The sequence below is a fragment of the Tinamus guttatus genome, unplaced genomic scaffold, assembly GCF_059628265.1.
Source record: "Tinamus guttatus ecotype Peru unplaced genomic scaffold, ASM5962826v1 Tinamus_guttatus_pri_ptg000374l, whole genome shotgun sequence".
NCBI classification, from domain to species: Eukaryota; Metazoa; Chordata; class Aves; order Tinamiformes; family Tinamidae; genus Tinamus; species Tinamus guttatus.
In genome coordinates, this window is record NW_028288908.1 from 169,268 (window position 1) to 196,474 (window position 27,207).

The 27,207-nt window shown below is 41.3% G+C and overlaps 1 pseudogene across 1 annotated transcript in view; it reads left to right on the plus strand.

The window, feature by feature from the left end:
* Positions 1-2,569: 2,569 nt before the first annotated feature.
* Positions 2,570-27,207, plus strand: part of LOC104566650 (uncharacterized protein KIAA0825-like) — a 284,921-nt pseudogene continuing 260,283 nt past the window's right edge. Inside the window, exons 1-4 of the transcript XR_015913687.1 lie at positions 2,570-2,624; positions 16,302-16,464; positions 24,490-24,584; positions 26,246-26,473. The product of XR_015913687.1 is annotated as an uncharacterized protein KIAA0825-like (transcript). The remainder of the gene's footprint in view (positions 2,625-16,301; positions 16,465-24,489; positions 24,585-26,245; positions 26,474-27,207) is intronic.

The window sequence follows — 27,207 nt, forward strand, 5'->3', positions numbered from 1 at the left end:
CGGTGGTCCACTTTACTGTTCGCCCTGCCTCGGCGGCCGTTCCCAGTTGAAATTTATGGGAGCCGCTATCTTGGGATCCCCGTCCGTGGAGTGCCTTATTTGTGTCCTCACGCGAGCACCCCCCCCGCGCTGCGCTTCCCGTTTCCCCCCTTAGGCAAAATTCGCCCATTTCGATGAGCTAAAGAGCGGCATTGATGTGCGTAATGCCTTCCCTTTCCACAGCGGGGGCAGGGTCCCGGTGCCGCAGGCGGTTTACGGCGCCGCGGACAGTCTCGCTTAAAGTGACCCATCTGTCCGCACGCATAGCAAGCCCCGGAACCCATTGCCACCGAGTTCTGTCAAGACACGCATAAGCTCTAGCAAGCATCTGCAACGGATTGCCCGAGTTATCTTCCATTTCCTGCCCTGCTGCCTCTCCTATATCGAAATCACCGTCCTGCAACGCCTCACGCCTAACCGTTGCCCGCGGATTCTCGATTCTTTCCCTTTTACGATCCCCACCCGGCTCCACAGGTGGTGGCACAACAACCTCCTGCAATCCCCCGTCCGGGAGGGGAGGCTGTGTATGAAGACCCGAGGCTGGGTGGGGCGGATAAGTATACATTGGTGGATAGCAGTCCTCGGCAAAGGTGGCAAAGATAGCAAAGGTGGAGGTCTTGAATTGCTTGGAGGGGGTGGGGGAGGTGGGGGCCGCGCTCGCTTCTATCCTTGTTTCTGATGTAACCGCATATTCTCGCAATGCCTCACATACAATACGCCACGAGCGCAACAGTGATGATGCCGCGAAGTCCCCTCATGGAAGCCCAGTCCCACAAAAGTGCACCAAACTTGTCCCAAGCCCTGGGATCGCATATTGTTGTCTCACTTAAAGCGTCACAATTATCTAATCCTCATTTTAAAAGACAAATCAAATGCCCGGTTTGAATAACCTGACCCTTCCCGGACCTATCTAAAACATGCTGCACAGCCTGCAGCAACTTTTCCTGCTCCTTTGTCATGGATCCCCCCATCGTCCTCGACAGCTAGGCTCCCATGTCCCAGTGCCAGAGCTCCCGAGGCTCCCACTCCCCCGTGGTTCAGAGCTTCATTACCATTTATCACTTGCGGCTGCGTAGATGTTGTCCTTTGTCCATCCTGTCGAGTTTTCTCCACCGCACGATCTTCCCTGTTCGCCTATCTCGGTCCCTGTTTGGGCGCCATTTGTGGGAATCGCAGGGCTTAAGGTTTAGGACCAGAAGCTCTTTTATCGAGCATCAGACCAAACATATATTCTCCGAGTATGTGAGCATACACTGTCCACGCGCTGTCCATGCACTCCCTCCCCCTGCCTCCAGCCAATTCCTTGCCTCTGTTCCTATCTGGGTCCAATCCTGCTACCGGCCAACAGGTAACCAACCAGAGATCGGTGCGCCTGGCCTGTGTTTTAGGTTTCTCTATCTGCTAATCTGTTATTCCTAACTTTCACAGTTTCTCACTCCTAACTTTCACCACTCCCACAGCTTCCCACAGTTTCTCATGGTTTCTCAGTTTCCCTCAGTGAGCGGAATGCTCAAGTTTCTGTATTCATCAATAAGGGGGTTTCTCCACAGTTTGGCTGAAGAGCAGGACAAAGGGAGGGGAGACTGAGTGGAACCATGAGCCGAGTGGGACAAAAAGAGCCATCTGCAAGGAGATGGGGCCTTTACAAAGGAGGGAAATAGGGCAATTCCCCCACATTCTTCAGCAAGGGGGACAAAGGAGTTGGGGAGCTCAGGTGAGAACAGATGGCGGGAGGCCGGAGTTCGGTGTAGGCGGACCGGGAAGGCTGTAACTTCTGAGTACCTTGGCCAATGGGGAAAAGGAGAGGGCGTCCCTCGGTCGGGAAATTAGGATAAAAGGGGGGCTGCGTCCCCCAGCAATTTGAGAGACCCCACAGGGATATGCCCGGTGGACTCTCCCTTTATTCGAATAAAGTTTTAGGACTCCTCTGTCTCCTTTTGGACATTCAGTTCTTGACAGCGAGATTTTCCGCACAACTGGGGGCTCGTCCGGGATCCTTTCACCTTCCGGGAACGGCAGACGGCGATTGGAGTCGACGGCGTGCCTCACCATAGCTTTTGGTGATCGACTCCCTTCGACGGCAGCCTGCACCAGACGACTGATTGGGTTCCCGAGACTGTCCGGAGACAGACGAGAAGCGGATCAGGGGGATCCGCAGGTAGGACCGGGAGGGGGTCCTCAAGGGGTGTGACGTAACAGACTAGGTCTGACAGAAGGGACTAGGTCTGACGGAAGGGACAGGACTAGGTCTGATGGAAAGGACCTCCGGGTAGCGCTAAGTCCGACGGAAAGGACTAGGTCTGACGGAAAGGACCTCCGGGTAGCGCTAAGCCCGACGGAAAGGACTAGGTCTGATGGAAAGGACCTCCGGGTAGCGCTATAGTCCGACGGAAAGGACTAGGTCTGAAGGAAAGGACCTCCGGGTAGCGCTGAAGTCTGACGGAAAGGACCAGGTTTGACGGAAAGGACCATTGAAATCTCACTGGTGAGTACTATGGGACTGGGGAACAAAAGGGGTGACGACCCCGATATGGACAGCCAGGGAAGGCAGCAAAGGGAAGCCAAAAGAGGGTGTTGGGAAAAAGGTATGATGATCTCGACTTATACCTATATAGTCCCTTGGGAAGACTTTTGAGGGTTTGGGATAACTTATGCATTCCCCCAGAAATAACCAAGGAATAAAATATTGTTGTTTTGTTTGGCCAGAATATAAGTTACCAGGGGGATTTAGGTGGCCCCCTGTAGGGTCGGACGACGATCCTGGTCTTTGTCAGGTTTTGTGCCAGTATCTCAGTGATACTGAGAAGGGTCTCATCGAGAAAGAATGTGTGTCAATACGGTTAAGGGCAACATCTAGAGGAATCTATGTAACAAAAGAGAGAGGCAATCTGCTGAGGGGTTGAAGTTGATGGCTGGATTGGGAATGTCAATTGATATTGTGGGGGATGATAAAGAAGTTAGCACTACTGTAACTTTGTGCAAAGTGTCTGATAAAGCTAGGCTGAAGTGAACTCAGAAGTGTGGGCAGTTCCAGGAAAATGATAAAACACCAATTGACATGGACAGTCCTCCTGCAAGGATACACCAGGGCACGGGTCCTATTTGGACAAGCCTTGCAGAAAATACTGAAGGAATTTATCCCACCTCCAGGAGCCAGGTTATTGCAGTATGAAGTTACTCAATTTCTTGGCCCAAAAAGGGTTTAGGGTGTTGGGAAAATATATATATATATATGTATATTAAAAGATAAATTGACCAAGGCTCCAGCCTTAGCTCTTCTGGACACAGAGAAAGAATTTGAATTATATGTGGATGTCAAACAGAACCGTGGCAAGGAAATTTTAGTGCAAAAGCATGGAGGCATGCGAATACCAATAGCTTATATGTTAGACCCAGTGGCTAAGGGGTGGCCTTATTGTCTGCAAAATTGTGCAGGTACGGTCCTAATGGTAATGGTAATGAGGTCCGAAAACTGACCACAGAGGGATCCCATGTTGTCAAGGGCCCATACCTTGTCAGGGCCTTGCTACCTGAAGGGGCTTCTGAAGCGAGGGAGGGTTTAACCCAGCTTCTTGTCTAACTGGTCCTGAGGGAGAAGAACCAAAGGAAATCCATGACTGTATTATATTTAAAGCAATATGTGGCCAGAATACATTCTCTTGTGAAGTCTCTCCGACAGGAAGCCCAGCTCGCACAGATCCTCCCCTTGGATTTTGCAGTCCATGATATCCAACCAGGGGATTGGGTCTTGGTAACCACAGAAACATCAATCAAGACAGCTGAGCATGGATGGACTATTTCCAAGACTCCAGAAGTCTGGACTTCTCAGTTGATCTGTACCGCTGGCTGGGAGTGGGTCTGGAAAATAAACTCTGGGTTGCTGGGTCTGTGGGAGTCCAGGAGAATATGAAGACTACTCATGGGTACTAGAACCTAGTTTGTAAAAACAAATATTGTCCAAAGGAGGAGGAAAAAAAAAAAAGAAAAGAAAAAAAAAAGAAAAAGAGGAGGGATTGAGCGGAATGCTCAAGTTTCTGTATTCATCAATAAGGGGGTTTCTCCACAGTTTGGCTGAAGAGCAGGACAAAGGGAGGGGAGACTGAGTGGAACCATGAGCCGAGTGGGACAAAAAGAGCCATCTGCAAGGAGATGGGGCCTTTACGAAGGAGGGAAATAGGGCAATTCCCCCACATTCTTCAGCAAGGGGGACAAAGGAGTTGGTGAGCTCAGGTGAGAACAGATGGCGGGAGGCCGGAGTTCGGTGTAGGCGGGCCGGGAAGGCTGTAACTTCTGAGTACCTTGGCCAATGGGGAAAAGGAGAGGGCGTCCCTCGGTCGGGAAATTAGGATAAAAGGGGGGCTGCGTCCCCCAGCAATTTGAGAGACCCCACAGGGATATGCCCGGTGGACTCTCCCTTTATTCGAATAAAGTTTTAGGACTCCTCTGTCTCCTTTTGGACATTCAGTTCTTGACAGCGAGATTTTCCGCACACTCAGGAAAACCTTTGTTCATTAAATCAGTAGCATGTTATTTTTAAGACCATATTATTGCAAAGTTGAAGTAAATTGAAGTGATGATTTCCAGATTCCAGTCTTCATTGGTCTAACTGGATTTTTGCTACAAAGTAATTCAATCTCTTCATTGGCATAGTTTAATATTCATTTTTTTTCACTTTCCCCCCAATATACAAAGCTGTTTTTCCAAATTTTGACCAACTTCCATGTTCTTCTAAAGATACATTCAAATACATTTCAGTTGTTTTTATCCTTTTTATTTATTATCTTTAAATATTCATGAGTTGCTAAGGAATATTTTGTTTTCATGGAATGTATAATCTGAAAATGGTGAATAAACTTGAATAGAAGGTCTGATATTGTTTCGAGGAGCTGGATTTGTACAGTGGAGAAAGAGAAGAAACAAGCTTTGGGGTAGCTTCTTGAAATGACGGTAACTTTGGGGGATTATGTGTAAAGACTTGGTGAAGAAAAATCTATTTTAAGGTCACGCATCTTTACTCTTTCTCAACAGTGTGTTTTTTTGTCTAAGTTAAAAAAGCGTTCCTTTTTTTTTTCTTTTTGCCCTTTTCACTGTGAGAAATCTCATTTCTCCTTTACATTCCTGTGCACATAGCTTTGCTTTCCCTAGTTTATCATTTCCTCCCTTTCAAATGAAGGACTTTAGTTTTATGCTTGCTTTTATCTTTCCATTTAATTTAAATTCAGTTGGTTTGTGATCTCTTGAGCCACGATTATTGCCTACAACCAATCTCCCATGATCTTCTTGTTATCTATCAAAAATATGCCTAAAATAGCACTGATGCCTGTTGGTTTAGTGACTGTGTCATGAAAAAGAGAAACAGTTATTCATGTCTGGGAATAATTAAAACTCGTTCATTTTAGTATAATTTATTTTCCAGTTTGTATCTGGAAATTAAAGAATTGCAGATTGGGATTCATGTAATTAATATTTATGTCTTTGCACCTGTGATGAGATTTCTGTCCATATTCAGATTTATAGCAGATAATTTAAAATCTTTATGTTGTAGTTGCAATTGCTTTTTCCTCATCTTCTCTTGTTATCCATTGTTAAAACTGGGCTTTAGAGAAGTATTAGGAGGAAGGAGAAAGGTATAGGAATTACTTGATTTGACACTGTTTTGTCTCAGAAAGTGCTGTTGCATCTTTCTGAAGTGCTGGTAGAACAAGCTAGTATAAAGTGGCCCATATGGATTACAGATTATAATATCCTGTTTCACATCCTGTCTCAGCAGTTCACAATCAATATATTCCCCAGATCCTTGCATTAATACAAGCAAGTTTTCAGTTATATCTGTAATGTGTTGCTAAGGATCAAATGTTTTAGAAGTTGAAAACTTTAAAAATAGATTATAGAAATGTATTTAAAGATAAAAACCCCGAAAAGGTGACTTTTACAAAGACAAAAATAAATAAAGAATAATAGAAATTGGAACTTCTGCCTGCTTGCTACCTTGCATGTCCACTGCTTTTTATTTTTAATTTTTTTTCTAGCAGCTCCACCAACCCCTGCTTAGCTTGCCTCCATGGGCCTATAGTTTGTATTTGTAAAATAATAGTAGCTTATGTGTTTCAATTATATTTCTGCTCATTGGGCATCCCCTTCAGAATGTGGTTCTCCTGTTTTGCTCTCTCTATCACTGCAGAGTGCATCATAAAATAACTTTTATAGGAGCAGGACTTTAGGGGTCTGTGTGAAGCAAGACATGGGGCAGTTGCTGGAAAGAAGGGGTCCTATATGCAAATAAGCCTTAAATTACTGATTCCTCGAGCTGTGCAGTATTTGTGAGGCATGGTGTGTTCTTCCCAATGTCCTATGGTTTCTATGGGTGAAAGATGGGGGAAGAAACACCTGTCAGTTAAGACTCAAAGCACATCTACCTTATATGTTCAGATAACCTTTGAAGAAAACACGAGGATAACAGTGAAATTTGCATATGGTCCTACTTAGAGAATGAGTAAAAATTCAGAAGTCTTCATTAGGGTTTTTTTTTTTTTTTTTTTTACTTTAGAAATACTGGAGAAGAAATCCCTAATTTTATATTATGAACCATTCAATACTGAGATATGTGACAAATATATTTGCCATATATTTTCAAAAATAAATTGAATGGTGTTGATAGGAATTTATAATAGAAAAACTGGACATACAGATATGATGCAGGTTTCTACAGTTGTCTTTGTTCCTTGGGAAACTTATAAAATTTTGACAGCCAAAACAAGATCCTATTACTCAGGAGGAAAAAAAAATGTCTTTGCATTTAATATAGGAAATAATGTGTTTCATAGCCTCTTTGTCACATATTTATTTCTTATCCTTGCAAGTATTATCTTTGATTTCTACTGCACAATTATATTAAATGGAAGTATGAGTAGTATTAAAGAGAAAATAAAACCCTCTGTTTGAACATACAGAGCTGAAGTTCTAAGAAAAAAAAGAGAGAGATACTCTTTTAAAGGCCACATGAACATAATACCCTAGGAGCACAAATGTGTTTCTAGTGGGAGAATGACATTTTTGTAAAGATTGCAAAAGCATTAAGCTTGTTACTTTTTAAGCTTTTTAGTAGGGGTAAGATAACAGTATCCGAGTTACTGAAATGTCAATTGAACTGACAATTTCAAAGCTGGTAGCATGTCTGAATACCTTCCTTCTTTTTAGAGCTCTTGCTTGAATTCATTTATTAAGCCCATAATATGAAGACTGACAGTGAAATCTCATTATTGACTCCTTGTCATTTTGAAATGATGCCCATTTCAGGACTTTATTATCAAATTGTTTGGTTTACTTAACAAGATAAATAAACACTAACTTTACTTTCCAAATTATTTGTATATTTATAAACATGAAATTGTTGATGGTCTTTTGCAGTTATGTTTTTTTAGACTACCATCTCCTGATGAAGTTATTTCATTTCACCTTTGCCATCAGGGACTTGCATTCTTTTTTTCATTTCTGTTGAAGTTGAAATAGGCATAATTCCAGTCATGGTGTATTTCTTGCTTTCAAAATGTCCACAATTAGCAAACAACAACTAATTATCTTACTTTTTGCTTTCTCAGCACACCTGGGTGTTCTTCCTGAGCATGAAGAGAGCATTTAACTCACCATGCCCCCTAATTATTGCATTCTCCTCCCAAGTTTAAAATATGAAAGTGATTTGCTCTCCAGTCTCCAGATATTTTGTGAGTGGTCAGAGGTCAATTTGAGATTTATATACTGTAGTACTCTAATAATATTAAGAAAAGTGACAAAGAATTTGACAGAGAATTATTAAGTTAGGTTCTCTTTCCCTTCACAATATATGGCTGCATGAAGAAAAGTATATAGAACAATGGTTGATAAGAGGAGACTTCAAAAATGTCTTCTAAAAAGGCTCCTGCAGTATTGATTGAAAAGAAAATTATTATGGGAGTCTTTTCAACGTATATGTCTACCACCATATAAGCATAAGTTAATTAGATAGTCCTGGCTGTGATTTCTGTCAAAATCGAGATTTTCTTTTTCTTTTTTTTTTTTTGGTCATAAAATGCACATTCACAGAGCAAATATAACTTTAAAGGGGGCAAAATTATTTTAGTCATGATTGTTTTGCAAAAACTCACATCTGTTTAAATTGGGTGTGTGTCATATATGCTCAGTAAGAACATGCATATATTTTTCACAGCGACTTAAGCTTAAAAATTTAAAACAAAACCCAGAAAACTCCCTCTTCAGTAAAGGAACTGCCACATCTAGTGCATTATTAAAAAGCATAAAGCTTTAGGTATTTTTAAAACACTTTTTGCTACATTGGCTGAATATAGCAAGGCAATGCAGATTTCTTTCTTTCTGATTTACAGAGAATAAGGATTGTTATAACCCAATAAAACTTATTCCATTCAAAATTTAGCAGCTAATGCCTCAGAAGATTTTTAGTACCATTTAGTACCATTTTAGTACTATTGGTGATTGTGCAGAATTTCATCAGTTGTGGATCTCTGAAAAAATAGCTTAATTTTCTTCAATAGGTTCATCCATTGATCATCCTGAGGCTAAGATCCAGATGTTTGTATTTGAATGCAAGGAATGGAATGACATACTGACCTGCTGTTTGTATGCTAGAGAAGTGCAGCAATTTCTGCATTGTCACACAGGACTGTCAGCTCATGTAAAAAGAGATGTTTTTAGAGTGTAGTATCAGCTCAGTGGGTAGGAACACATGCATCTGTTCTGACATATGATATATCCTTTATTTGCAATGAGGATCATGTTCTAGTCTCTCTACAAAATATTTGTTGAAAGGTTATGAATTTCCAAACTTATCTCTCTAGAAGTCCTTAAATGGCAATATCTGCCCTTTTTATCTGCACAATGAAACTTATTTCTAATTTTTTTATTCCTTGGAAAAAATACTCATGAGACCTTGGTGGTAATTTTGCCTAACTAGTGTTTTGAAATATCCAGAGGAAGAAAGCAGAAATAGGAGTGTTGCGGCCTTAGTACTTTTGCAAGAATATAAGGAACTGAGGTAATGGGATTCAAAGGTCACCCAGAGGAGAAGAATCGTGATCGTGGGCAGTTTCAGGGGGACTGGACCGGCCACAACCAGATAGATGTCCGGGAGGCCCAGCAACAGAGCACCGAGAAGAGCGCCAATCAGCTGCAAGCTTACTATGCATGGACGCTATAGCCCAACCAATGAGAATGCTGTTTCTTAGTGCGTGTCCACGTGTACGGGTGTCAGAATGGTATAAAGCTCTGTTGCAGACAATAGTAAAGCGAGTTGAACCTGCTTCACATTGAAGTGTTGTTCACTCCATCTCGCGGGGTGGGCCTCAGCATAGGAGTATTGACTGTGGCTTTTTAAAGTAATTTTCTGAGTGTTTTCTCTTATTGGAACAAAAGCTGTCACTGTCTGCCTCCATTATAGCTTGGAAATTCCAAGGGGGTAGGAGAAGCAAAAGTGACAGATTCACTTTAATCTATTATTTAGGGAAACACATAAAATCATATGTCGACAACACAAAGGGATGATGAACACCTGATAGAAATGCTTGATTGGCTGAAAGTTCCCAACACTAATTTTAATGGAGTGAATCTGATGTAATGAACCAATTTGTGTGGCACCCAACTATTCCATTGCGAGTGCAGGTAGGGAGGATAGAAACAGGGCTAGCAGACCTTTTTATATTTGCAGATGCCAAAGCAATTTTAGACTTCTTAAAATAAATATATTACTTACTGTGATTCTGAATACAAATCACAGTTGACTTTTATCAGTCAAGTATTTTAAATGGGTTACAGGGAAACAGGTTCTATCAACACTGGTTTTCGTGAGAAAGTTGACAAGCCTGGCGGTACTTAATTCCTCTTTCAGCAAAGACTAGAGAAAACCATTCACTTCTGAGTGCTCTGTAAGGACTCCTTTTTCAAAATTGGTGCCATCTCCAGTTTGTTGCAGGTTTCCTCATTTGTTATGCTTTCAGCCATTGTTTCTCCGTGTTCTCTGTGGGTGTGTGGTGTTCAAGGAATGAGGTAGCTCTCCCAGCCCACAATGCAGAGAAGAACACTTTTTTTTTTCTTTCCTTTCAAAAGTGATATGTGTGGAGTCTGTCTATTATTAGTAAGACCAGAATGTGGCTTCAGGCCTACTGAGAAGAATTAGACAGAGTAGCATGTTGATATAGGGTAATTTTCTGAAAAGGACAGCTTGCCTTCAGTCATGACTTCAGAAGAAATTCCCTTCCAAACCATAAATGCTATAGACAACTGCAAATATAGTCTATTTACAAGTTTTTGGACCAATTTAATTAAATAGGAAATCTAAAGAACATCTGTTAATTCATTATTATGATAATTATCAGAAAATTATTGGACACCAGCTACTAAATTCCTTAAATGAAACCATCATCGATTAGGTTTAACTGAGAGACTAATTAATTGGTTTACATTTGAATTCTTGAAAATTTCATTGTATAGTAGAAATCGCAGTGTATACCAGTACAGATTAGGGGTTGACCTCCTGGAAAGCAGCTCTGCGGAGAGGGATTTGGGAGTCCTGGTTGACAACAGGTTAACCATGAGGCGGCAGTGTGCCCTCGTGGTCAAGAAGGCCAAGGGGATCCTGGCCTGCATCAGGAGGAGCGTTGCCAGCAGGTCGAGGGAGGGGATCCTGCCCCTCTCCTCAGCTCTGGTGAGGCCGCACCTGGAGTATTGTGTCCAGTTCTGGGCTCCCCAGTACAAGAAGGACATGGAGCTTCTAGAGAGGGTCCAGTGTAGAGCCACCAAGATGATTAAGGGACTGGAGCATCTATCGTATGAGGACAGACTAAGCGAGCTGGGCCTGTTCAGCCTGGAGAAGAGAAGGCTGAGAAGAGACTTGATCAATATGTTCAAGTACCTGAGGGGTGAATGTAAGGAGGATGGGGCCAGGCTCTTCTCGGTGGTGGCCGGTGACAGGACAAGGGGTAACGGGTGTAAGTTGAAACACAGGAAGTTCCGCCTCCATATGAGGAAGAACTTTTTTCCTGTGAGGGTGTCAGGGCCCTGGAACAGGCTGCCCAGAGAGGTTGTGGAGTCTCCTTCTCTGGAGATCTTCCAAACCCGCCTGGATGCCACCCTGTGCCACGTGCTCTAGGTGTCCCTGCTGGAGCAGGAGGGTTGGACTAGATGATCTCTAGACGTCCCTTCCAACCTTAACCATTCTGTGATTCCGTGTAATCAAAATGTGTGGTAATTAATAAATTCTAATAAGAAGGTGTGTGGTGCTTTGGAAAATTAAGTAGCAGACTGAGTCTATGCTTTCAACACAAGCTAAATAGATATCTACATATATAGTATCTTTATTAATAATCATCACAGAGCTCGTCATTGGCAGAGCACTTGAGGAATTCTCTGTAGTTTGTTCAACAGAGTTGTAAAGTAGCTGTATGCTGTCAAGGTGGCAGATTGGCGAGCTGATTTGCTTAAAATGACTGCACAAATTTGAAGTCAGGGCATGATCAAATGTTTTTGCTGTCCATCGTGCGTTTCCAGCACTGGTCTAGCCTTTCGTTGTTTGGTCAGCAAACATGAATTCAAAATAAGATTTTATTTTGATGCTAGATCTTAGCAAAGGGCTCCAAAGCATTTGCAAGTGAGCATCTAGCAACCTGATGTGGAAGTAAACTTTCCGATTATGTGAAAACTGATTTTGTTTAAGTGGGAAGACATTAATGGGGTAGATTTGTTTCAAGTTTCATGTAGAGTGAATCTCTTTCAAAAGATTAGCGTAGTCTTCACTAAGGTTGTTTTAATAGCTAGCAGTGGCATATCTCTTTTTACGACACTCTCCTGATTAAATATATGCAAATTTATACACGCTGACGCTGTTTATACATAACTTCAAATCCTCTCCTTCACTGCTCTCCTTTGACATATATACAGTATAGAGGGATGCATAGTATAAGCACTTACAACAGTCACAAATTAATGATGATGTCTAATAGGAAAATATTTGTTGTCGTTACATCTGTGACCATATTTGAAAAAGTGGGGGACAAAATGAGCCAGTGTGTTTGCCTGAGCTTTTTTTAGCAGATTCTCTTGCCCTCTTAGGTTTCCCTGGAATTAGAGGGATTGGCAAAGCAGACAGGTGTTTAAAAAACCTTAACCAGTTGCACCCACGTGGCTGCCTGTGTTGCGCTGCTGGTTTCTTTATGGGCCTATCACTTTCAATGAGCAGCGAGTCCATGTGATCAGTGGCTCTGATAAACTTGTCAATGCCTTTTTAAAGCAGGATTCCCCAACCTATTCCAGTCAGCTCTCTTCCTCCCTTGTCCTTTTTTTCATCATTTCAAGTAGAATCTTGATAAGACAGAGAGATGTCACGAGGAGCTGTGTGTAGCCAGCTCGGGCTACAACTAATTTGTGCAGGAAAAAATTAAATCAGGAGGTAAATTATTTCATGATTGCTCTTTCCCAACAGAGTTGGGCATCATTCTGAAGAAAATATCAAATAATTGGTTTCAGGCCATGTCAGACACATGCACTTCCCCTCACTAATGGCTATGTGAGGTAGCACTAGGCCTCGGGGTTACCACATGACTGAAAATAGCTTAGTGCCAGGCACAGCAATAGAGACAGAGCACATCATAGGAAATGAAGTGGCAATAAATGCAATCTATAGGGGAAATGTGCTTCACTTGGAGTTTAATATATTGGCTTGGAAGCTGGCAGTAAGCCATGCAACAATTGTTTACCTTTTTGTCAGCATCTGCATCTGTTCTGTCTCGTAAATAGCACTTAACTTTCTGTCCGTAAATGCTGGATTCAGTAACAACTGTTAAGGGATTTCCTTTCTTTTTTTTTTAATATTCCATAACAAATGCACACTACAAACAATGTTTGCCTTAGATTAACAAGGAACAGACATTAACAGGGTCAAAGGGATTTGGTTGGGAACATTTTATGGCTTCTTGGGTTTGCAGTAATTGTGTCTGGGTGATTTGAATGTATCTTGTAACCTATCCAAATTAAACTGTTAAAAAATGCTAGCATGCAGTAATGAAGATGATTTTTATAATTATTTTAAGTACTGTGGATAGAAAACTGCTGGCACTGTTTGTAACAATTTAGTTATGTGCAATATTGTGTATTACATCTGCCATGCAGAGATATTGTTACCTATTAGACAATGGAGAAATAAGTGATTATACCCAGCAACACTAATTATTTAAAACCTAACAGTTATTTTGAAAAACATACAGCAACATGCCATTTGAGTAGAGAACTGTGATCTCATGTCCATAAAAAATGAATATATTGTTACTAAATGCAAGGAAAAGAATAATGCAGTTTATATACTGGCTCTGTTTAGGAGATAGTTTCCAGATAAATGCTGTCATAAATGCAAGATTGTTATAAATTATAGCTGTTAGTCCGTAATCCCAGCAATCACCCGCACACTCAACCTGGTGGGTAAAAGGTCAAGCTTTATTAGCCGGCTGGGGACGGATCTCTTACAATGCCTGAGATCCGTGCCATCTGGGGAGAAGTTCGTGTTTTTATAGACAGTTGCAACTCTCTCATACATTATTTTACGGTTATCAGTTCTTCACGGCTGATATCTTATCTCGTGGTTGCAGCAAGAGCAGGATGACGCAGCATAAGTAGCAAGCTGTGTTTACAGAAGCAGATGGAGAGATTAGGTGCAGCTTGCAACAAGAGCAGGAGGTGGTGTCCTGTTAGTTCTAGTTCTCGGTGTTTTCTGCCTGTGCTAAACTAATTCTGCGTAATCCGAACAGCAAGCTATTTTCACAGAAGCAAATGGTGAGATTAGGTACCTAGTCACTGCAACCTTATTAACCCCTTACACGGCCTCACTTTGCACAGGGTCCTACATAGCGTCACTTAAAAGTTAATATCGCTGCGAGATGAGGAACACATTATTGTTAGTGGAATTTATGTACATAACTCCCTGTGGACAGTTTTGAAAATTTTACCCCTTGAAATATCCCTATACACAGTGACTATCAATTTCTATCAGTTTCTTCTGCTTTGCTAGGTTACTTCATTTTCAATTTCAACAAAGTGTTGCTTCCCTTTATGAAATGACCTTGTTGCTTTTATGTAGGTTGTAGTTAGATTTAGTATTATATTTTTTCTTTATATATTTTTTTCTTATATAGCTTCGTTGGATGAAATCCCTGACATCACTTTCTTGTGTCCTTTGAAGAACAGTATTGTAGATCTGTCTTATGTGAAACTGAGCCTTATAAATGGGGGCAGGGGAAAGATACTTAATGTATTGGGAAAGTATTTTAAAGCAATATTGATTTAAAGGGTTTTAAACTCTCAGATCCTGCTGAGGGAGAAGTCCCCGCTGTAATTACTAAAGGCGGTAGTCGTCAGGTTGCTTTCCAAGGATTCCATGAGGGGCCTCAGAAGCGGTTTTGCCATGTGGCTCTGTACCCTGAGTAGTGAGGCTAATTAATCTGAGAGCAATGCTCTTGTAGCACAGTTATTCCTAGTATCTACAGCCAGGTCAGCTATGATGCAGGTATTTCTGCACCACACTGGTGTGTCACATCCCTGGGGCGGGGGAGGGGGTCGATGAAATGATCAGAATAAGCAATTTAATTTGTGTGTGCGTGTGTGATGTTGTGAGTATGAATTGTTAAAAAGTGTCAGGCTCTAGAAAAAAAATCAAAACATTTACTATAAAGTTTGGAATTGATATGCATATTTTCATATGCCTTTTGAGATTTTCAGATAAATGATTCCAGGCTATAGCCAAGGAAATTGGAAACACTGTTTAATGGCTTCAAGAGCCACAGCTTTGAGTACAGTACCAGTTTTGAACCTTGCTGTTAAATCACAAGTTAGCAGGTATGCACTGGTCTTCCTAATCTAGAACAGCCTTATTTTTCATTTAGAGGTAGATGCAAAATTTGCAGTTTAATCTCTAAGTGAACACTTTGAAAAGAAAAAATAATCTAAGAACTTTGAGGAAAAGGGAAGGAACTGAATACTTCAAACTGGCAAGGTGAGAAAGATATGACACACTAAAGTACATTACTGCAGCGTATGAATTTCACAGACTTCGGCAGGGGTGAAACCAAAGACCTTTACTTAGGGTTAAACGCCACTTCCGCGCCCGGAGCAGCCCCCGCCCTGCCCGGCAGCATGCGGAGCCCAGCAACCCAACCAGCCAATCAGGCAGGTGATCCCACGCCGACCACTCGAGGCCGTCCAATGAGCTGCCTGGTCACGCGCTGGCCGCGTGGCTGCGACTCCCTCCTCTCCTGCTCAGCCCCCTGGTCTGCTGAGGAGATGCTCCCTGTCACCGGCCTCAGGCTGACCCCAACAACTTACAATCAATTTATATTTGTTTTCATCTTTCAGAGTCTGTCTTTCAAATTACTCTGGCGCTCACTCTTTCTACATAAACTGTTTTGCTGATACTAAATCTGCGACAGAACTCCATAGGTACATGGTATCAGCTTACAGCAATTTGCATAGAAGTGCAAGTTTGTTACATTTAAAGAAGTTTTAAAATTAAAATTGTTTAAACAGCGTGGTTTGGCAAAACCAAATTGGAAACAGCTCACAGTCTTTTGTAGTCTAACTGTGCTCAAAGCAGAGTTCCCTGGTTGATGTGACATGATTATATGTTATGACTGTAAGTGTTAACCTTTCAAAATAAAATGTTAAGTTTCTTCTTTTAAACTCCAAATGCTTATAGGTATATTATTTGCTGATATTCACTGACAGTCTCACATGTTTTCAAACTCCACATATTTAAAGTTGTGGAGTGTAAGATTGATGTCTCTTTTCACTCAAATGTCATATTCATCAGCTGTATTGTGCTAGTGGATTGTTGAACAGACAAGGCGACTTGCAGAGTGACAGTGTTGTGATGTGATGTCCCAAACCATTAAAATATAGTAATGACACTTTTTTTTTTCATTTGCTCAATCAGTTTTTGCAAAACCTTTTTTTTTTTTTTTTTCCTGTAAAATGCAGGTAAGAATGTTCTCTGTATAGGACTTTAGCTTGGAAAACTCCTAGTTAATGAACAATGCAACCTGGAATTCTTTTGTAATTTCCTGGATACTTGAAAAATACCAAAGGATTAGTAAGAACTAATGTAATGATAGTTTAGGATAAGAAAGAGGATATGTTATGCTAGGACAAAAATGAAGTGACAGATCATTTTTCAAGCACACAAAAATAAAAAGCATTTCATTATTTTATTTGAACAGCCTCCCAAGAATCCCACAAAAAAGGAAGGAGCTTCTGTTTAACATTGTATCAGCTCAAATGTGTCTCTCAACTTGTTAAACTCTTTTTATTAATGGAAGAAAAAACTGAAGAACTCTGCAGAAATTCTGTTGGTGCCTTCATTTGCTGAGAAGAATGTTCAATGTAATGAAAACTTTTCCTTATTTATTGATTCTAGTTTGTGCCAAAGGATATTTTTATATATTTTTCAAAATTAACTACTTAATATATGTTTAACTCATTATATTAAAAATATATCATAGAATCATAGAATCATAGAATGCTTAGGGTTGGAAGGGACCTCTAGAGATCATCAAGTCCAACCCCCCTGCATACGCAGGGACACCTAAAGCACGTGGCACAGGACTGCATCCAAGCGGGTTTTGAAGATCTCCAGAGAAGGAGACTCCACAACCTCTCTGGGCAGCCTGTTCCAGTGCTCTGTCACCCTCACTGTTAAGAAATTTTTCCTTAAGTTCCTATGGAATTTTTGATGTTTCAGTTTCCGGCCATTTCCTCTAGTCCTATCAGTGGCCACCACTGAAAAGATACCATGACCGTCCTCTGCACTCCCTCCCTTGAGGTATTTATATACACTGATTAGATCCCCTCTCAGCCTTCTCTTCTCCAGGCTGAACAGGCCCAGCTCCCTCAGCCTCTCCTCATAGGGCAGATGTTCCAGGCCCCTGATCATCCTTGTGGCCCTGCGCTGGACTCTCTCCAGCAGCTCCACATCCCTCTTGTACTGTGGAGCCCAGAACTGGACACAATACTCCAGATGCGGCCTCACCAGGGCTGAGTAGAGGGGCAGGATCACCTCCCTCAACCTGCTGGAGACGCTCTCCTTAATGCACCCCAGGATCCCATTGGCCTTTTTGGCCACGAGGGCACACTGCTGCCTCATGGTCAACTTGTCGTCCACCATGACACCCAGGTCTTTCTCCGCAGAGCTGCTCTCCACAAGCTCGGTCCCCAGCCTGTACTGGTGTCTGGGGTTATTCCTCCCCAGGTGCAGGACCTTGCACTTGGCCTTGTTGAACTGCATGAGGTTTTTCACCACCCAGTTGTCCAGTCTGTCCAGGTCCCTCTGGATGGCAGCACAGCCCTCTGGGGTATCGGCTACTCCTCCCAGTTTGGTATCATCAGCAAACTTGCTGAGGGAGCACTCTGTGCCTTCATCCAGGTCATTGATGAATAAATTGAACAGGACTGGACCAAGGACTGACCCCTGGGGGACCCCACTAGCCACAGGCCTCCAACTAGACTCTGCACCGCTGATCACCACTCTCTGGGCCCTGCCATCCAGCCAGTTCCTAATCCATCTCACTGTCCACTCATCTATCCCACACTTCCGGAGCTTGCCCAGGAGGATGTTGTGAGGGACGGTGTCAAAAGCCTTGGTGAAGTCGAGATAGACGACATCCACCGCTCTCCCCTCGTCTATCCAGCCGGTCATTTCATCATAGAAGGCTATCAGGTTAGTCAGGCAAGATTTTCCCTTGATGAATCCATGCTGACTACTCTTGAGCACCTTCTTGTCCTCCATGTGCCTGGAGACAACGGCCAGTATGAGCCGTTCCATCACTTTTCCGGGGACGGAGGTGAGGCTGACTGGCCTGTAGTTGCCTGGGTCCTCCTTCTTGCCTTTTTTGAAGACTGGCGTGACATTGGCCTTCTTCCAGTCTTCCGGCACCTCCCCCGTTCTCCAGGATCTTTCAAAGATGATGGAGAGCAGCTTAGCTATGGCATCTGCCAGCTCCCGCAGCACTCTGGGGTGCATCCCATCAGGGCCCATGGATTTGTGGGTATCGAGGTTCCTTAGGTGCTCTCTGACCCAATCTTCCTCTACCCAGGGCAAGTCTTCCTCTCCACCCGCTTCTTCTCTTGCCTCTAGGGCCTGGGGCTCTAAAGGGCTGCCCTTGGTAAACACCGAAGCAAAGAAGGCATTGAGCAACTCTGCTTTTTCTGTGTTATTTGTAACCAAGGTGCCCATCCCGTCCTCCAGCGGACCCACGTTCTCCCTGATCTTCCTTTTGCTGTTAATGTATTTGAAGAATTTTTTTTTGTTATTTTTAACGTCCCTTGCCAGCTTGCCTTCCAGACGTGCCTTAGCTTTCCTTGTCGCATCTCTGCACTCCCTGACTACGTTCCTGTATTTCTCCCAGGGGGCCTGTCCTTTTTTCCACATTCTGTATACCGCTGCCTTCTGCTTGAGCATTGCCACAAGCTCCCGGCTCATCCACGCAGGTCGCCTGCCCCCTCTGCCTCCCTTCCTACACACAGGGATGCACTGTTGCTGGGCGTGGAGGAAGTGCCGCTTGAAAACTAACCAGCTCTCTTGGGCCCCCCTGCCTTCTAGAGCACTAGCCCATGGGATTCTACCGAGGAGGTCTCTGAAGAGGCTAAAGTTGGCCCTCCTGAAGTCCATCGTCGCAAGGCTACTTACAGCCCTGCCTCCTCCTCGTTGAATCCTGAACTCCACCAACTCATGGTCACTGCAGCCGAGGCTACCCCCCACCTTAACATCTCCTACTAGGCCCTCCCTATTTGATAGCACGAGGTCCAGTAGCCCACCTCTCCTCGTCGGCTCCTCCACAACCTGCGTCAAAAAGTTATCGTCGACGCTCTGCAGGAACCTCCAGGACTGCTTATGCCTGGCTGTGTTGTCCTCCCAGTTGATGTCGGGGTAGTTGAAGTCCCCCATGAGAACCAGGGCCTGTGACCGTGAGGCAACATCCAGCTGCCTATAGAAGGCCTCATCAACCTCCTCGTCCTGGTCAGGTGGCCGGTAGCAGACACCCACCACAGTGTCTCCCACATTAGCCTGCCCTCTAATCCTTACCCACAAGCTCTCAACTCGCTCATCCTCGACTCCCAGGTTGAGCTCCATGCATTCCAGTTGCTCTCTCACATAAAGAGCAACTCCACCACCTCGCCTTCCCAGCCTGTCCTTCCTAAAGAGCACATAGCCTTCCATGGCAGCGCTCCAGTCGTGCGAGCTATCCCACCACGTCTCTCTGATTCCGATGAGATCATGACGCTGGGACCGCACACAGATCTCCAGTTCATCCTGCTTATTCCCCATGCTTCGCGCATTGGTATACAGGCATTTCAGGGAAGCAACAGAGGCCACAGGTTTCCCAGGAGGGGTGAAAGAGGACCCTCCGTGATCATTTCCTATCCTCACTTCCCCACTACCATACTCCCGCTGGCCGCCATCTGACCTGGGCTGTGCGGTACCGCTTGCCGCGTCAGTGTGCCACTCCCCTTCCCCCTTCTTGCCTAGTTTAAAGCCCTCCTAACCAGGTTGGCCAGCCTTTTTGCAAAGAGACGTGTGCCCCTCTTGCTAAGATGAGTACCATCGTTCCCCACTAGCTGTTGGTCATCAAACAGAGACCCATGGTCGTAGAAGCCGAAACCCTGTTGCCAGGTCCAGCGGCGCAGCCAGTTGTTTAGCTGCCATATTCGCCTTCTCCTCCTTGAGTCCATTCCCCTCGTTGGCAGAATGGAGGAGAATATCCATTGAATAATATCCATTGAACAATCTTTTTGAAATATGAAGATTGTACATTTAAGTACAGTTATGACTTGTGGAAAAACTTCTTGTGTATAAATATGTGATATACAGTAGTTATTGATGAAGAATCAAATGAAAAATTATCTTTATGAAAAATATTAGTGTCTCCTATTGAATCTGTATAAATGGCCTATATTTTATGTAAGATAAAATAATATATGGAGGGTGTGTTCTTTGATATAGCAAGTTTTCTGACTTTGTCTTAGAAAGGCACTGACCTGAACATTGGTGTTATCCATCTTGTATACGTGTAACTCAATGCTTCAGTCCAACTTTAGCCTTTAGTACTTATGATCACTTACAAATGCATACTGTGTCATGCTTATGGCACTGACTTCACCGGGGCTTTTTATATAAGTAAGCTCTTGATCAAGAAGTAAACTTTTTCAGAATCAAATCTCAAGTTTGTATTTTCTCACTATTTTTTCATCTGATTGCATTCATGTTAGATGAGGAGAACCTGAAATCCCCAAAACTCATATGAAAAACACCTTCCAGATCACAGCATGTTCATAAGTGTTCTACTCTGCTACTTTCGCCAATAGAGAGAGTCCAGGTCACCAGAGAGCAAGTGGTTTCAAGAGCTTTGATTATATTGCAGGAAAGGATTATACCAGAAATGAGGCCAGGCTGCTTAGGGAAAGAGGATAGGAGTCAAATACTCAGTATCTCTGTAGTCCAAGCCTAATTATTTTCTGAACTGCTCTTGAAAAGTGTGTTAAGCCTTCTTTTTTTCAGAAATATTATTTTACTGTAATTGTATGTACAGTAAGATGAGGTTTAGTGCTGCCATAAGGCTTATCTTTATTTTCAGTTTTGCAGTTCTGATCAGGTAGTTTTACTGACAATTTTTCTCAGTTGTATCATTTTTTGAAGAATATGTGAACAGAACATGTGATATGGCCAGAGTTACAAAACAAAACAAAATCTGTCAACTAGAAGGGCTTATTGCTGTTATTTTCACTTCATATTGTTACAGATCTCAGTAGTAGTAATGAAATGAAAGATGATTTGATATGGGAGAATGAGAGCTATGTTCCCAGTAGTTCTAAGTTCTGTTAAGTACCAAAAGGGATTTAAGATATTTTTTTCTGCTAATGTCCTATATTAGGCTAATATTTTTTTTCACTAATGAACCCTGAGTTTTGATCAGGCAGATTGCTTAAAATCCATGCCTTATTTTAACCAGAATACATTTATTGTATATGAGTAGAAAATATAATGGCTATCTTCTGTACTTATTTAGAAACCTTCTGATGTTAAATTCTTTACAAGATTTCTAAGGTCATGCAGTCCAGATCTGTCCAAAGAAGCTTTAAATTAAGTCAAGTACTAGTAGCAGGTTTATAGGGCAGCAGAGTCTGCAAAACTCGCCTAAGCAGCAGAGTAAATTCACTCAGATTGAGTGGTGTGCTGCTCTTGCCCATACACCCAATGTAAGTTTAAACTAGCAAGAGCATCTAAACTACTCTGCAGTCACTGCAGTGCAAGCATACCTGAAAAATCAGTGTCCTGCCAAAGAGTACTGTTGCCAAATTAAGGAAAACTACACAATCCATAATAAGCAGCCCAACATCCAAGTGAGCTAAAGTTTCCCCACACATCACATAGCCTGGAACCTTGCACTTTTTTGTTGCTTTTATTATGGATAAAGGCCTTTTATCTATTTAATCCATCCAGAGATGCAACAAAAATGTTTTTTGGTTTTGTTTTGTTTTTTTTTCAGGTACTCATGCCTTGCCATGTATTGTGTTTGTGTTGCTGCTTCAATGGCAGTTTTAGTTGTTTTTTTGTTCAGCACATCCCATGGTACTTCAGTCCTGACATACAGAACACGTGTAAAGTTCCATCAGAAACAAAGTAGTTCTTTGGACAGTTCCTCTTCTTATTTTTGGTTTTTTTTTTGTCCCAAAGATGGCATGTGAGTTTCATCTAAACCAGACAGTTTCTTGGCCCTCATTTTTCCCTAAACCCAGCGATGACAAAGAGCAATGGCTGCATAAATTGGATGTAAGAAGAACACTTAGGGTTTATCACAGAAGAATCGAAGATTTCATATCTTCTGACAGATTGTTTGTACTCTTAGGGGGTCTTAAGAGGGGTCAAATGGCTTCTAAGAGTTCCTTAGCTAGATGGTTAAGGGATTGTATTAGGGAGGCGTATGTAGTAAAGGATAAAGAGGCTCCCAGGGTTTGTAAACTTCATTACACTAGGACTATAGCTTCTTCTTGGGCGGAGAGGTCGAAGGCTTCCACATTGGAAATTTGCGAGGCGGCCACCTGGGCTTTTCTTCATACTTTTTCATTGCATTATCGCTTGGGTGTAGTCTCTTCTGCGGATTCTGCGTTTGGTAGGAGGTTGCTTGTGAACCGAAAAAAGAGCAGTGAAAAAAAGAAAGACACGTAGTTCACAGTTCTAGCTGGCAACAAGACAAGTTTCTTTGCAGTGTGCACAATGGAATCCTATGAAGACCAATTTAGGCGGCTGAAAATAGATGTTAGAGGGAAGTACTGCCTACCAGTATTCTCTGATGGTAACCCCATGGCAGACAATAGCACCAAAGGAAACAGTGAACCAGAGTGAACTCTGTAGGGAGATGGATGTACAGGGCTTTTTTAGGTGATATGGATAGTTTCCTGAGTGCGGTTTGAGAGTTCTATGTCTGGCATCTTCTGGAATATATTCAATATATTCCTTTTTGAAACTGTTTTGCATAGATGGAAGAAAAATCTATGAACTATGTTTTCTACTACGTGTTCTTTTCAGTATTCTCCATCCAGTTCATGCTGATTTTTATCTTCTGACTTTTAAGTTTCAAACCTAAGTATATGTTCTCTGAATAGTATGTCCATGCCAAGTTTTGTGCTTCATGTCACAGCAATACTTGCGTTACCTAAGTGCAACAAATACCAGAAAATGTGGTGTACTCACTGTACTTGCTACCAATGTAGTGTTCACTCTTTATCTTTGTCACTATTTTCTCCTTTTATGTGATCTTTCTCAGACGTAAGAATAAACAATGACAGATCTCTGTCCCATCATTGAGCTTCTAGTGTGTCACCTGGTCAAGACTACCACTCTTCTTTCCTGAAGAAGGCTGTCTGTATTTTTCTAACAGTTACAGAACAGTTGTTCCTGGTGTTGCATATCTTCACTTTCTTCCACCATTAGCAGTAGGTTTCAGAAAATGAAAGGAATAACTACCTTCTGTTTTTTTTTCTTTTTCTTGAATAGATGTTTAACCCTTCATTTTGCAGATATCCCATCATGCCTACTGTGATGAGATGGTCTACTTCTCATTTTACGTGCTGTTGAAAATCCCTGAAGTGTTCTGACATACCTACTACATTCAGCATCACAGGAGTTGTTCTCTTTGAAGGAACCTGGAACATTCAGGTGTAGCTGAGGGTTAAGCAGGAGATCTTGATTTAGAATCAGGCCAAATTGCATTTTCTTTCCGTCTTTAAGGTAGATGTTTCTTTCCTCTGGCATTTCAGAAGCCTCTTGTTGAGACTTTTAAAAATCAGAAACATCTAACATGCTTTCATCTCTCACTTTTTTTTCATTTCAGTGAGAAAGGTGAACTTTGGACAGATCAGATAATGAGTACCAATAAAAGCTTTTCCCAATGGAGCTCTTTGAAAACACTGTGGGCAAAGTTGTCAAGCCCTTAGGTTTCTAAGCTTTGCCTCAGGGGACTGCAAAGCCTTGCAAAAGTCTTCACAGTGTAAGAAGAAATCCTTTGCTCTGTATCCATTTCTGGAAAATGTAACACAGAGAGTACAGAATGAAATTTATGAGGTACAACCTCTTAATAAACCTTGAAGTTATAAAGATTCAAGAAAGAGGTGTGATTTTTTTTTCCCCTCTCCGCTTTGGTCTCAAAGCAAGATGTTCAAGTAGATACCTAGTTTTCAGCAGATCAAACTGATGCGAAGATCAAATTTGCACTAGGCAAGAGTTTGTTTTTTCTGAATTTGTATTTTTACAGCTTGCTCAGTATAGCACAGCAATTAAATACTCCATTATGGAAGACAGAATGTAGAAGGCTTTAAAATCTACAGCTAGCAGGGTGTATTTATTTTGTTTATTTTGGGGTTTTGTTTGTTTTTTAGTATTTTTTCTTTTGTTTGTTTATATTTGTCATGTATTATATTTCCCATTTCTTCAAGGCATGTCATATGCAGTACCTTTTAGTAAAAGTTATTCAGCCTACTGAATATAACTTTAGATTTGGCAAGGAGATTTTTACTTACCTTGCTCACAGTTAGTGAGCAGTCAGAAAATATTTCCTTGATGCATAGTCCTTGATGCACAATCAGTATAAAAATTAATTAATGACAAAAGAAGCTATATTTTCTACATTATATGTGTGTACGTATAAAATATGTATACAATGGGATGTGGTTTTCATCATGTTGTATAAAAGGAGCTGTGTATAACCTGAATTTGACTATCATAACAATAGTATTCTACTACATCTTGTTGAGGGTTTTTTTATGCTACATATTGATATATCAGAAGGTGTTGTAGGCTGCTAACTTTTCTACAGAATTAATCTTAACTTTGATCCCCTTTATCATACTGTGCAGGAGTTCTGAAGAAAGCTAGTGGGGAGCTTTTAATAGGAGAAACTAGAGCAAATGAAACCAGTGTGCTTCCTGAACAGTTACTTCAGGTAAAAGAGGTGAGTATGAAGAGTCTTGCACTTTGTAGGGGATTTTCTTTTGTCTGTGTCTCCAATATCATCTGTCACCATACTCATTATAAACACCTATTGCCAGAGTTCCATTATTTAGCTACTGAGTCCAAAGTCTCAGCTAAAGCAGAATAAAATCTTACGGCGTTCACAGAGTGCTTATTTTAACATAATAACAGAACAGATTTAACATCAGACATAGAGGATATTACATTTTAAAAGAAATAGTAAAGGAATACAAGAATAGCACAGCTTTTTTTTCCAGTGTACCTTCGGTTCTCAATTGCATCAAAGTCTTAGAAAACCTGCTGAGTTCTTAATCATTATCCTTTTAGAAGGCTATATAGGTGCATCCTAAGGATGCTTTCTATAGGGATGTGTGCTCACATGATGTCCAGTTTGATGCAACGAGTCACTGTGTAGTAAGCAGTATGCTTTTTAGAACGTATATACATGATTTAGGTCTTAATCTGGCTGCCATTTACTACCCTGGGGAGTTTATGGGGCCTAAGTTCTCTTTAAAAAATCTAGTATTGTACAGTAATGGAATATAATTCACTAACAGCTTGATTTTAAGGCTAAAATGACTTTTTAAAATGCCCTTTGAATTGCTAAGGCTAATGTACTTATATTTGATATAGTAAAAGAAGCAACATTTTGACATGGTCGAGCCTTTAAAAAAAAAAAAAGGAGAGAGCAAGTGGGTGTGTGGTTGGGCTGCCTGTGGACTCCTTGAAGTTGAGTATTAGGAATGGGAAGGAAGGAAGAGGCATTTTTCTAGATTGGAGTGAGTTGGGAGGTCTCTGCTTTATAGCCCCTTTCCTTGTCTTCCATTTTAAGATGGTAGCTGCAGCTTTTTAGAAATGCTTTTCTTCTACTGTGTCCCCAATGGGTAGGGGTCTTTAGAGTACATCTTACTTCATTAAAATACTTCTTACAGTGGTGCAGTTCTTTAAGTCTGCTTTATGTCATATGAGTCAGGCAAAGAAAATTCAGTGGCAAAATAACTATTTCCTACCGTGTCTTCTGTGCCACTCTTATGTTTCAGATAACCTCAGAAGTCACTGTTTTGTAAAAGGTTGGCAATTCCTGATTGAAGCTGCAGTAAACTCCATCATGGGCTAAAAACGAGACATCTCTAAGCATTTTAATCTCTTCTAAATCCAGCAGTAAAGTGGTGAAATAGTGTGACTGTGTAAAAACTGGCTTCTGTAACTGTTTTACTATTAATATTTGTGGATAGGAACTTTCAGCTGTTAGCTTGCAGTGAAAATGTGGAATTATGAGGTATCCTTTCCTGGATTACTACTAAAAGTATTGAAATGGTTATAAGTATATTTGACTTTGTTAAATAGATTACATTAAATATATTTTTTTTAAAAAAGTGTAAGGGTAAATCATGGCTTATATAAAAACAGTCTTATTTAAACAGGTTTTTTATAAATATATGTTTTATCAGTTTGATGACAAATTAATGTCATTAGGCATGTTCATTTTTGTTAAATCTTGGTATAATTTCGAGATTATAGAGCTGTATTTTAATGGTGTCCTTTTAATTAATTTGTTCTTGGTTATTCATTAAGTTTAGAACAATCTCAATATCAATCTCAACTGATTTTGAATTGATTTAATAGAAATATGTTTTTCAGCTTATTTCACTGGATTTTGGCTGGAGGAATGCATTTAAAGACCTGTCTTCTTCTGTGGCTTACTGTATAGCAATAGCAATTGAGGATTTTTCAACTAAAATTCTTCAACATGAGCAGAAAGAGCAGTCTTCAGCTGCAGGCTATGTGATGAGTCTTGTAAACAACCAGCAAATGAGGGAGTCCTGGGGAGCAGTCCAACAAGAGGAACAACCAAAACAAATTGCTAAGGCAGGTATCGAAAGATCTGAAGTTTGAGGGGAGACAGAATGCCAAGGCTGTTTTGCCATCTGTGCTTTGAGGTACTTACAGTGCCATTAATATTCTATATCGTATATAAATGGAATTAAGAAGAAAGAGAGAGGCATTACATTATGATGCTGAACAGATCTTTATACAATAGCCCATAGTCTATACTTAAAAGAATTAACTTCTAAACTTTACTGACATTATTTTTTCATCCAAAAAGTTCTAAAACATTCTCTCTCTAATATCTGCTCTGTTACCAAGTGATCTGATGGGAAAATGTTTGAAAGCTTTGAAGCATTACTATAAAGGGATTTCCTGTATTTATTTCCTTAGACATGCCATTTAACTAATCAGCATAACTAATAGTAAGGCCAAATTAGAGTGATTTGGCCAAAAGGTCACTGTGATTAATTAAATTGTTTGTCTAATGGAATAAGGGTATGAACCTTTTTGAATTTAGTAAGCTTTGCAACTGTCTAGCAGAATTGGGAGTTGTCAATAAGTGTTTGCTTAAAATAACACTTAAATTTTAGGGAGATCAGACGTGGAGTTCAATTTTGAAATTCAGTATTAAAAATGTATTTGTATTTTTTCAAAAGAAATTAGTTTAGAAAATTATCTCTGTTTACAGAGAATTAAACTTATGCTTTGAGTGTACATCTAATGAAGTCATAAACAAAATGAAGACATTGCTAACCTAAGATGGTTTTAATTTT